A 12,832-nucleotide genomic window follows, 5' to 3' on the forward strand; every position below is an offset into this window, starting at 1 on the left:
CGGGCCCTGCATGAGACTTTGGGCAGGAAAAGGAAGAGAGGAGATGACGTGGGTAAAAGGCTGCCCTGCACACTGGCCTCTCCTCGGCCCTGGAAAGTGCCAGGCTCCCCGAGCCTGCCCCACCAGCCTGCAGTCAGGCTCTCTCCTCTACTTGGAAAGCTCTTCCTGACCCCTCACCTCTTTCTAGCAGGCTCTTCCCCTCCAGGCCCAGCTCCAAGAAGCCTCCTAGACTAGAGCAGACCTCTGCCTCACGGTCTCGAAGCTCCCCGTATGCTCCTTCATAGCACTCATCACTGTTGGTAATCCTATACTTACCTGTGCCGTCCCTGAGAAGCGCCTCCCCTATGAGGCTGTCAATTCTGTGAGGGCAGATGCTTGTCTGCTGGGCCCACCCCAGTGCCCCTGTGGTCAACACAATGCCTGTGACACGGTGGGTCCCGCATAGATATTTGCCAAATAAGTGAATGAGCCAGAAGCAGAGCCCAGATGTAAACAGTCATCATGTCTGATGGCATCAGATTTGCTCTGGATGGCTGGCCTCAGGGCCAAGTGAGGCTCCTTGGGGGCGGGTAGAAAGCCAGTGGCAGCCCCTAGACCCATAAGGCTAGATTCAGCCCTGATGGGAGGGCTGGCCCCAGGCCAGTGGAGATGACTAGGGCCTGAGGAGCCCACAGGAGCGAAGGAGGAAGTGTGTGTGTGTGGTTTGGGGGTCTGCATTCCGTTAGGTGAAAGGCGATTTGGGCTGGAAGTGGGCCAGGCCAGGCCTCCTGAGGGTCCCCTGGCAGTCACCTCTGACCTGCCTTGGCTGCGCGCAGGGTAGGGCTGCCAGATTTAGCAAATAAAAATACCTGACACCCGGTGACATTTGAATTTCACACAGGCAACAAGTCATTTTGTAGTATTGCATGGGACGTACCAAAAAATCATTTGGTCTTCATCTGAGATTCAAACATAACTGGACATCCTGTATTTTATCTGAGAAACTTCCCTCAGGACCCCTTCTGGGAAGCGGCCGTTTCAGGAATGCTTATGCTAAACTGGAGTCGTGTGTAGAATGCCAGAATTTTCGGGGGCTGAAGCAGACTCTTTCCTCATTTTTTCTTTTTCAGGTTATTGAGGGAACACGAGGGGAAACAGGGCACTAACCAGGGCTGCGGATGGGAGGGAGCCTCAGAAATACTCTGCTCCAGGCCGGGCCAGGACTAGAAGGTCAGTGTCCTCCAGGAGGCCGCATGGGGGTGAAACAGCAAGGATGCTCTGCCAGAGGGATGGCATCTCTCATTCCCAGCAGATGCCATGCTGAGCAGCAGGAAAGATAAAGGCCCCGGGCGCTTGAGTGGTTTGGAGGCTGGGTTATCAACAGATTTTTCAACACAGCTTCAGGCATGCGGAGGGAAGCTCCTTGTGGAGATAAAGCAGGAGAGGTGGGCTTCCCTGGGTCTTGCTCTCTCCTTTTCCTATCAGTCTAAGGTGCCCAGCGATATCTACCCCCAGGGCAGTGCCTTTGTCCACCTTCCTGACAACTGATTCTATCCTCTGACTTCCCCCTCCCAGCTTTGAGTCATCCACAGATTTTATCAGAAGGTCACCGGAGTCCTCTCTATGCCATTAATAAAAATATTCAATAGGAGAAGAATGAAGATAGAGCCCCACGCCACTCTACTGGAGACTCGCCCCAGGTTGATCTTAATCAAAATTCTTTTGATATAAACATCCAGCAAGCTACAAATCCCCTTACTCTACTATCATTCACCCCACACTTCTCCATGAGGATATGAGGATTCCTCCTGAGGACGTCTTAGGCGTCTTGATAAAATCCAGAAGTACCAGCAAATTATACATCCATTAGATGATGGCGACTCTTGACACTGCCATAGCAGCAGTAATGATAATAATAATAATAAACGACAGAATAGTTTTTGTCCTCACTCTCCTTTTTCTGTCCTTTCTATCCAAGACGAAGTAAACTTTGCTAAAATAAGAGGAAACCCTAACTGGTTTATCATAAGTTCCTGGAGAAATGACCCTGCCAGGAACAACTCTTGGAGGTGAGGAAAATGGTCATGGTTTATCTAGAGATCAGCAAAATGAATTTTAGATATAAAAAGTGGCTTTGGTGTAGAGTACAGGCAGTTTCTAGCTTATCATCAGCTTTTGAGCCAGAAGTTTGTCCTGAAGTTGACTAATGAGCAAATGCTAAATGTACTCAAAACAATCTGACCAACGCTGACTAGGTCCTCCAGGCCAGTCGGCCTCCCCCAACCGTTTATCGGCAATGAGGTTCAAATTGTCCCGGAGCAGCCTGAGCCCCAAGCCTCTTCAGGCTCCGGCTTTGAATCCCTTTAATCTCAGGGGGCGTCTGGCACTTTCCTTCCCTGCAGGTGGGGCTCAGCAGCTCCCATGTTCAGGGACTACTTTAAGTCCAACATCTACAGTTTTTTCATGGAGCCTAGTCCCCTCTTTCTGGGAATTCCCCAACAGGACCAGCCTCCCTGCCCCTCCCATCACCCCATCAGTGCCTGTAGACTTCCACCTCTGTGAGCGCTGAGCCTCTCCCAGCGGCCCAGGAAAAGGTGGCAGCCATTTCTCCAACCTGTTTTCTTAAGCCTAAAGCTTTGGGCTTTGGTAATCCATCCTCGCCCTAATATGTTAACATTAGGGATTGAGGAGAAGTAGCAGAAAACTCAGAAGGTAAGAGACAGGAATGTGGGCTGATGGCTGCTGTTCCGCTGCTGTTCATATCACCCCTCTACGGTTGCCCACGTCCACAGCACAGGTTCTGGGAATCTCAGGGAGAAAAATACTTTAAAATATTTAAAACATGACCGACAGGAGTGGTTCTCAGCCCAGCGAGAATGCGTAGCTTTGTCCTCGCCCAGCTGGCTTTCAGGGGACCAGCAGAAGCGTGTGTCTACTTCTTATCATGGTCAACTATCACCTGGGTTTGAACAAGTCTGGCCAGGGAACTGCGGAGGAAGCAGAGGTCGGGGGCTGCGAGGGCGCTCTCTTCTCAGCTGTGACCCCTCCTTCTCTGCTTTGAAAGGGAATAGTGGCTCCTGTTTAAGAGGCTTCTCCAGACCAGCTTTTAGGGTCAAGAGCATTGGTACTATTTCTGGGCTGGCCCTCCAGGTGAAGGAGGCGAGGGAGGCAACCTTGGCCCCTTCCAGTATCTAGCCTGAAACCCAGAAAAAGTCCTAAGTTAAAAAAAAGGCTAGGGTAGGGAATTCCAAAACCACAGACCACAGAGTCCTGGATATCCATCCTCTACAAAACTCCAGCAGATGACAGACAGTCCCCGACTTACGATGGTTTGATTTACAATTTTTCCGCTTTACAATGGTGGGTTCCAGCGTGGAAATTGAATCTACTGTTGACTCGCACAACTCTGAGAGGAGGTCAGCTTTGAGATTCATTTTACTTCCTCAATGATTGCTGAAGGATGAATATGTCTACGTTGTAACGGACGGGGTTTTTTTTCTTTTTTCATTTATTTTTGCTTTTGAAATACACACACAAATAAATTGTCTTGTGAAACGACGCTGTGCGTGTGCGTGTGTAAAGATTCCTACAGCTTTAAAAGAAGCTTTGGGAACTGGTAATCTTGTTCAACTTCTCTAATGCATTTTCAGCTTACAGTGGGTTTATCAGGACACAACCCCATCGAAAATTGAGGAAGATCTGTATTTATTACGTATGTAAAAACTTTATGTTGTGTCTAAGCATCCCCCAAAATCTTTTCCAAGTGAGTCAAGGCTCACATTGTGTACAGAACTTTAATGAAGTCATCGTCAAAAAAAAAAATTATGGAGGGAGCCCAGACCTCTGTGGCTGGAGTTTGGGGAATAGTGAAGAATGGGGAATCTGGGCCAGACCTGACAGGGCTGCCTGTGAACGTGGACCCAGGAGGGGTCAGGCCAGGTATTAAGGGTTAGATGAGGCCTGAGTCATGAGGCAGGGAGAACAGGAGTGGGGTGCTCAGTGGGGGGACTGAGATGGCAGCCTAGTACCCAGTAGACAGGTGCAGATCGGAGCAGAACCCTCACCTGGTTGGCAGAGGGCACTTATAGCCACCAGGCAGGAAGTGGCGATGACCAGAAACCATCTAGAATCTTCTAAAACTAAGTCATGACAGTTAACCTGGTTTCTTTCATTGTCAGGATTACTAGATTGTTGAAACAGTAAAATACTCCAAGTACAGGGGTTCTAGATTTCAGCAAGATGTCTGGTGAGATCTGTCCTGAGGTCCTCATGGCGAGGTGTGTTGTATCTGTCGTTTGTGGGACAATTATGTCAAAAGAGTTTGATCAAGTTCAATTCAAAGGATATCTCGAGTGGAGTGCCACGTGACTCTGCCTTCTTCCCTCTCCTGGTCAATATTTTTATTGATGGCTCACATGAGGTCTCTTGAGAGCATGCTGAATGGGTTGCTGGATGGTACAGCACTGGCAGGGATAGGTAAGAGCCCAAATGACAGAATCTATAGTCAAAAGGATGTCACTAGGAGGGAGTAAAAGGTCAAATGATGATACATAGTAGAAAGTTAAGTTCCTGATCTTAGTCCCTCAAAGCTGACCTTACAAATACAGGATGAGGGAGACGTTGCTTAACAGTAGAATTCGTGGAAAAGACTGATGAGTTTGCAAGTGGCCTGGCTGCCATCATAGTTGGCAGCATTAATGGAAGTAAGGAGTTCAGAAGAGGAGAGAAGTCAGTCCCACTGTATTTTGTCAAACATGCTCAGTTCAGGAGGCAACACCCAAAAGCATGAGGACAAGTAACGAAAATGCTGAGGCGGGCAGGGCCTCCAAATCATATCATAAGAGAACCATTTGAAGGAAGTGGGAATGCCAAGACTTAGAAAGAGGATTTGAGAGAATATTTGATAATTGTCCTTAAATAACTGCATTGTTTTTATGTGAAAGAGGAATTGGACTTTTTTTCTACCTTTGTGTAGAAATTAGGAGGAGGTAGATTTCAGTTAGAACCTTGCAACGCAGCAGGTGAGGAAAAGTTTGGGGAAGGTTTTTAAAGGCAGCTGAGAGAAAAGGAGACGTGTCTAGAGCGCTGTGGAGTCTGCTCTGGGCCAATCTTGGGCAAAAAGCCTCCGGCGAGAGGCAAGTTTGCATGCCAGTTCCTGAGGACTCCAGCAGCCATGTAGGCCACTCCTTCTCTTTCCAGGGGAAAGCTGTGGCTACTGAAGATCTCTTTGTCTTACTGATAAAGCTACTAAGAAGGTAAATAGTTTCAAAAACCAACGCTATGAATCAGAGTACTGTTCCTGCTGACCGCCAGGGTTGACATCAAAGGAAAAGGAAAGAAGACAGTTGCATCATCATCATCATTGCAAAGATGGCTAAGTGGCCGCTGTTGCTTGTGGGCTGGGATTGCTATTCCGGTTTGATGCTAAGAAGGGCCAGGAAGTTGTTCTGGAGCTCGTCAAGGAATGAAAATGCATTAGTGTCCCTGTTGTGGGAATCTGAGCAGATCTGTCTCACCAAACAAACAGCAAGCATGACAGGGACTGAAAAACAGGAAGGAAAGCGAAAACGCAGCCTATGTGGTCACAGTCCTCACCCCGGGGGTGAGGTGCCAGCCCAGGTGGCAGAATGACAAAAACCAGGGATGAGACACCCAGAACTGTGGGAGAAAGGAGCCTATCTGGGAGCAAGGATGACAGAGCGAGACTGATTGCTGACTGTGGGAGGGGTGGCGGGGTCTTGATTTTGGGGGAGAAGCTGGGTACGGAACACTTCCAGTGAGTTTTTCTCTGGGAAGTGTGATGTAACTCTCCCCTCACAACCTCCTTCAAACAACCTTCAGTGAAAGGCTGCGTGACTCTCCAGAGATTTAGAGTGGGGCTTCTGCTAAAATTCACAGGGCGTTTAGCACTTCTCCAGATCGTCTCTCTCATTTAAGCCCAGGAACCAGACGCTGGCATTATCCTCGTTTTACGGGAGAAAAACGAGACTCTCAGAGAGCTTAGTGCACTTGCCCAAGATCCCACAGCTGGTTTAAGCAGTAAAGTCCATCGGAGCACTGGCTGAGGCCTGAGCCCCTGACGCCTCGCACGGGGCCTCTGAAGAAAAACATTTCAGAGCTTCTTGAAATGCCCCACAATGGGAAAATCTTTGGCTTGGGACAAAGCCTGAAGGGGTCAAAGTGCGAAAAAGTTGAAATACGCAGAATATGAAATATTTATTCACCAAGTTATTCCAGGGGGTAATTCTTCAATTTGCTATACACAACTGTCTTAATGTTTCCTGTTTCTTTCCAGCTTCATTACCTGATTAAGCGAAATTAAAATAAATAGATACATCCAAATAAAAAAGGCAGCCAAGTTGGGATATGAATATGCCCAGGAAACGGTGCTTCTGGACAGACGTGAGATTCATGTGATTTAGGACCAAGCCAGGAGCCTGTAAATACGTTTCTAAGACTGAGAAGGTGAGTCTTGTGGGAGACTTGGGGGTCTCCCAGTGGATCCCTCACAGACCTCAAGGATCTGCTTTCATTAGAGCTGTTTAAGAAATGGACCAATTGCCCAGAGAAATAAAAAGCATATATTCAGACAAAAAATCTGTACATGAACGTTCACAGCAGCTTTCTCTGTAATTCCAGCTTTCCCAAAAGACTGAATCCGCCCATGTCCTTCAATGAGTGAATGCTTCAATAAACTGTGGTACATCCACACCGTGGAATATTCCTCAGCCATAAAAAGCAACAAACTATTGATACATGCCACTACTTGGAGGAATCTCCCGGGAAATGTGCTGAGTAAAAAAAGCCAATCCCCCAAAATATGGTTCTATCTACATAACATTTTTGAAATAACAGAATTTTAGAAATGGAGGACAGATTAGCAGTTTCCAGAGATTGGGGATGAGAGCAGGGAAGGAAGTGGGTGTGGCTGTAAAAGGGCAATAGGGGGGATCCCTCTGGGGCAGGAACCGTGTCTGGACTGTGGTGGTGGATCCATGAACCTACACAGTGATGAAGCTGAGCAGAACTTTATGCACACAGACACACGAGTACAAGTAGAATTGAGGGGATTACATAAGATCGATGGGTTCTATCTGTGTCAGTGTCCTGGTTGTGATGTTACACTGCAGTTTTGCAAAATGTTACCATTGGGGGAAACTGGGTAAAGGGTACAGAGTCCCTCTGTATTATTTATTACATGTGAATCTACTATTATCTCAGTAAAAATCTCTATTTTAGAAAAATGGACCAGTTCCCTGTCCCTAAAGGATTCAAGCTCTTGTCGGTGCTTTTGGGGGGCTACTGCATTAGGGGGCCCCTCCAAGTCTCCTGAGGTCTTATGGGGAGTGAGACCCTTCAGGGTGGTGAGCAGGAAGCTGAGCATTTTCATTTCTGCTGGTCCCATGCAGAGCAAACCAGAGAGAACTGGAAAGAGGCTCATTCTTTCACGCCAAGAGGAAGAGGTGAGCTGAGTGGGTCTGAAGGCACTTGGCAGGCATACCCCGTCGCCATCTGCTTTTCCCTAAGGTCGGGGCTCCCCTGGGGTCCAGGCATTCAGGCTGCTTTGCTGACAAAAATAAAACATGAATTTTCACACTGATGCTTAGAACCTGGAAGAACCTTGGAAAGCCTCTCCCAGGGCGAGAAGGAGCACCAATGCTCCAAATAGAAGGATGTTCTGGATGGAAAGCGAACAGGAATATTCTGAGACTAGGAAAGATCTTGGCTGTTCAAGGAGGTCAAGCGGGATTTTTGAACATTATTCTAGAGATACACTGAAACGCCCCAACTCCTAAATGAAATGTTTTCCTCCCGGATAATTTCAAGACCAGTTTCACCTAGAAAATTATTCTTAGATGGACCTCTTGAACAGTGAAATGGGTAAATAGGAGGTGTCCTTAGTCCCCTCTTGCCCCGCTAGGGTGAGGCGGAGAGGGCCATCCCTTAGCTCAACTTACAGAGAAGGTCCCTTAGGACCCTGAGGTTGGCCATGACTTGCCCGTGCAGCCAGCCAGTGGACCTGGCAGTGTCTCAGGACTTCCTGGCCAGGGGGCTTCCTTCATTGTCTCTGGGATCCCCACTCACCAGTGGCTCTGTGTCCTCACACCCAGGACCTGGCACAGTAATTGTGATGTCAGGCCCAGGGTGCTCTGACCCAGGCAGTGGCCTCTAGGGAATGGCCTGAGTGCTGAACCAACCCCAGCTGAGCCAGTTCTCATCAGGCCTCCAGCAGACGACATCTGAAACTCACGTGAGCTGATGATGACACAGGTGTGCAATGTCCCCTGCAAACACATCTCCCCTCAGCTGGCATCTCCACGCCATCTGCATCTCGCCTCTCTCGTCTGTGCCTCTGCACTGCCCTGCCTGTCATCACGTCTGCCCTGCCCTTGCAGAAGCCTTGACCTTCACAAAGGGACTCTGAGGTTAAGTTTGCTTCTGCCTAACACAATAGTACCTGCGACTGCTTGTAAATCCATTTTTAAAACGAGGCGAGGAAGGCTGAAGGAAGGGGAAAGTGGGGCCCCAGGTCAGCCCTGGAGGCTGCATTGTTCTCAGGCCCCCGCCACTTACCCAGAAGGCCCCCGTGACCCCTGGGGAATGAAATGAGATTGTTTTTCCCAAGATCGAGCCCTTCAGGTGTGAGCTGCAGTTCTTGCACAACGGTGGTTACTGTGGCATTCCTGCAACAGGAAAGAGGAAGGAACTTCTGATCTGTGCAGCAATGGCATCAACAATGCACGCCCCAGCCAGCAGGCAGCCGAGAGGAAAAGAGCTCAGTTTCCATAGTGATAAATCACCAGCAAGGCAGCGAGGGAGAGCTAGCAAGAGGATTTTTCCCTTCCTGTGGTTCCCTGCAAACACATTCCCAACGCCAGTGGGTTGGGTGCCTGGCGCCGCTCCAGGCTGAGCCTGCAGAACCACAGGTAGAGGGAGAAAGAGGAGGTCTCTGCCAGATGGGAGTCGAAGTCCTCTGCCACTGAGAGCGGAAGGGAGGGGGTTTTGGCTCCTCTTAAAGGCATACGTTGGGCACAGGTGCCTGGGTGCCGACTTTAAAGCTCTTCCGTGTATGCCACCCACATTATTCCATTTTATCACCTGACGTTGTGCCCTCCACGATCCGGAGTCCTACTATGTGAGCCCCACAGCATGGGTATTATTGGCCCTTTTACTACTGAAGAACAGGCCCGATGAGGGAGAGAGACAGGCCAGAGACCACTCGCCAAGTTAAGACAGTTGCTGAAAGTCGCTCCTGAAGGTGTTCAGGGCTCTCATCCGAGACTCTTTCTCTTGCCCAAATCAGTGTATTTTTCCCAAGGAAAATTCTAGTTTTTTTTAATGCTCTGAAATGTCATCTGTCCCAAGCCTCCTTGGTCACTCTTCATTGTGCCATGTTCTCTTGCCTCTTACCTTTGCATATGCTATTCCCTCTGCTTGGAATGTTGTTCCATGATTCTTTGGTCAGCTAACTCCCCAGGGGAGACGCCTGACCCTCCTTCCCAGTGGCTCAGACACTGTGCTTTCTGGGCTCTCACAGAACTTACCACACCACATTGTGAGGCAACACAGAATAGTGGTAAGAAAAGGCTCTTCGAGGTTTGGACTAGCTGTGTGTCCTTGGGAGACTTACTTAACCTCTCTGAGCCTCCACGTCCTCATAGGCAAGATGGGGAGAATGATACTATCTGCCTTATAGTGTTTGTGAGGGTTAGAATATTAACACACACAAAGCACTTGGAAAACACTGGCACACGGTTAGTGCCAAGTAAACAGTCCTGCTGAAGACTTAACTTTCTTCCCTTCTTGAGGAAGATTAGCCCTGAGCTAACATCTGCTGCCAATCCTCCTCTTTTTGCTGAGGAAGACTGGCCCTGAGCTAATATCTGTGCCCATCTTCCTCTACGTTATATGTGGGATGCCTGCCACAGCATGGCCTGTCAAGCAGTGCCATGTCCACACCCAGGATCCAAACCAGCGAGCCCCGGGCCGCCAAAGTGGAACGTGTGCACTTAACCACTGCGCCACCGGGCTGGCCCCAAGACTTAACTTTCTTAAAGCGGGGACCATCTTTCACACATAGCCTCAGATGGAGATGCTTCAGCCCTCAGTGGATGCTAAGCAGTGTGTGTCAAATGAACTCTGAATTCATGGGAGGCTGTTTTCCAGCTACCAATTGTGTACCAGGCACAGTGGTAGGCATTGGGACACATCATATTTCACTCAGCTAAGTCACTTAAAGACTGGGGCCCGGTGGTCAAGGACTAGCATTTTGCCGGTGTAACATGCAGTCTCCTTGAACGGACCCCTCTGATCCCTTCCAACTTCCTGCCCTGCCCTGACTGGGCCTGGAAAGCGTCCCCACTCTCAGTGCCAGGCCAAGAGACTCTCAGCCTCAGTGCGGCTGGGTTCCCACGCGCTCTGTGGACACCAAGCAATTCAAATAATCCACATGCCTGCGAGAGGCCGCTCGGATGGCAAGGTCAAACTGAACCCCACATCGGGCAACCAGTCTCCTCTGTGGTTTTGCTTGAAAAAATGAAACCAAACTCTTCATGCAAATATTTAGATTTTAAATTAAGTTGTGTAACAGCTGAGTCCACCTAAAAATACAGCCTTCCTCAAATCTCTAGAGACAGAATGCAGACCAGCAGGGGGGCCTCAGATTTGGAAGGGTCAGGCATAGACTGCAAAAGAGCAGGGGGAATTTTTGGGATGATGGAAGTGTTCTAAAACCAAATTGTAGTGACAGTTGCAGTTCAGTTAAATTTGAATTTCAGATAAGCAAAAAAATAATATTTTTAGTATAAGTATATCCCAAATATTGCATGGGACATACTTACACTGAAAAAGTGTTGTTTATCTGAAACTCAGATTTAACTGGGAATCCTGTTAGTTAAGATCTGGTAATCCTAATTAAAAGTCGTTGAAGTGTACACTTATAATGGGGGAATTTTATGGTATGCAAATTACACTTAGCTGTTAATTTAGCACAGTGTCTAGAACAATATTGATGTTTAAAGGAAAATACAGCTTTCCCTTCTGCACACCCTCTTCACTCCCTCCCCACTCTCATTTCTGCCAAAATACAACCATAAAGGGACCAGCCTGGTGGCCTAGTGGTTGAGTTTGCATGCTCAGGTTGAGTTAGCAGCCCAGGGTTTGCGGGTTTGGATCCTGGGCGTGGACCTAACACCACTCGTCAAGCCATGCTGTGGTGGCATCCCACATAGAAGAACTGGAAGGACATACAACTAGCATATACAACTATGTACTGGGGGCTTTGGGGAGAAAAAAAAGAAAAGAGAAAGCTGGACAACAGAGATTAGGTCAGGGCCAAACTTCCTCACCAAAAGGCATACTTAAAAAAATACCAACAACCAGAGAAACCACCCTACCAGCACAGGAACCCACAGAAGTAACCAGTGTAGGAAGCCTTTTTTTTTTGAGGAAGATCGGCCCTGAGCTAACTGCTGCCAATCCTCCTCTTTTTGCTGAGGAAGGCTGGCCCTGAGCTGACATCATGCCCATCTTCCTCTACTTCACATGTGGGATGCCTGCCATGGCATGGCGTGCCAAGCGGTGCTATGTCCACATCCAGGATCCAAACCGGTGAACCCTGGGCCGCTGAAGCAGAACGTGTGCACTTAACCGCTGCGCCACCGGGCCGGCCCCAGGAAATCTTCTAAACAGTTCCTATAACTTTGTTTGCCTGGGGCCTGGGGCATGTGGAGTGCAAGACCTCAGGGTCAAAAACACGGGAGGGCAGCTCAGGGAATTTGGAGCTGGTCTCCATTTGCTGGGTGCCCCAAATGCTAAAACCACCCCCTTCACTCCTTGCTAATGGCTACCCAGCAATTCAACTCTTACTGGCTGGGCGGGCACTGACTGCTCTGCGCAGGCCGAACAGGGGGCTACAAAGATGAGTACACCACTTTCCTGCTCTTAGGGAGGCCACCATCTAAAGAACTGCAAGCCCAGTACACACCCGCCCACCTGCACACCCACTAATATCATTAAGCCAAGAGAAAAAGTCTTCTTCTCTCCTTCCTACGGGAGAGAAACTTTTTTCGCCTCTTCCAATAAAATTGACTGACATATATCTGTGGGGTTTACCTACAGAATTGCATTTTGCAATCAATAAGAGAATGTTACCTCTTTAGAATTAGCACAGTTGTACGCGTCCATGATACATATGAGACCACCTGCTGGTAGGTCTGGCTCTAAGCAATCCAGGTACCAAATTCTGACCAACTGTCAAAACTATTATATCTGTTCCTTAAATTCACCCCATCCGAGATCTGCAAACTGACTCTTTCTGAATGAAAAGGACTCATGAACATTCCACTCTGTGCTCTTTAGTTCCACAGTACCATTTCCCTAGCAGAGAATTTCACAAAAACCGCCCCCAAACAGTGGGTGCTCAGGGACAGTGTGTAAAGCTATAAACCTACGAATCCCGTTGCTTAGCTCACCAGCTATATGAACAGGGCGACGTGGGCATTTCAGGAAGGAAAAGAAGCTCTTGTGAGCATTCTCCTCATCAGCCCAGACATACACCCAGACCAACAGCACCCACCATGGGGGGTGCTCAGGGTAAGTGACAGGGAGGTCGGTGAAACAGATTCCAAGTGGCCTCCTGAGGATGGGGCTGCATATGCTGAATAAAATACCGATAATAGTAACTGGCGTTTATTGTGGTGCACTACCCTTGGTGTGTTACCCTTTTATTCATATGCACTGTGGCTCAGAACTGAGGTTGGTACAGCTACAGTAACTCACCCACAGCGCCCCGGCTGGCCAGGGGCTGACCCCAGGGCCCTTGTTCTTACCACCCAGCTCAAGTTCTTCCAGC

At 48.7% G+C, this 12,832-nt stretch overlaps 1 long non-coding RNA gene across 1 annotated transcript; it reads right to left on the bottom strand.

Moving 5' to 3' along the window:
* Positions 1–1,205: 1,205 nt before the first annotated feature.
* Positions 1,206–10,693, bottom strand: LOC139039964 (uncharacterized). The gene is made up of 3 exons (XR_011493488.1): positions 10,434–10,693; positions 8,554–8,663; positions 1,206–7,546 (listed from the first exon to the last, which is right to left on the bottom strand). It is a non-coding gene; the product is annotated as an uncharacterized lncRNA (long non-coding RNA).
* Positions 10,694–12,832: the final 2,139 nt, after the last annotated feature.

This window comes from Equus asinus, chromosome 13, assembly GCF_041296235.1.
Source record: "Equus asinus isolate D_3611 breed Donkey chromosome 13, EquAss-T2T_v2, whole genome shotgun sequence".
NCBI classification, from domain to species: Eukaryota; Metazoa; Chordata; class Mammalia; order Perissodactyla; family Equidae; genus Equus; species Equus asinus.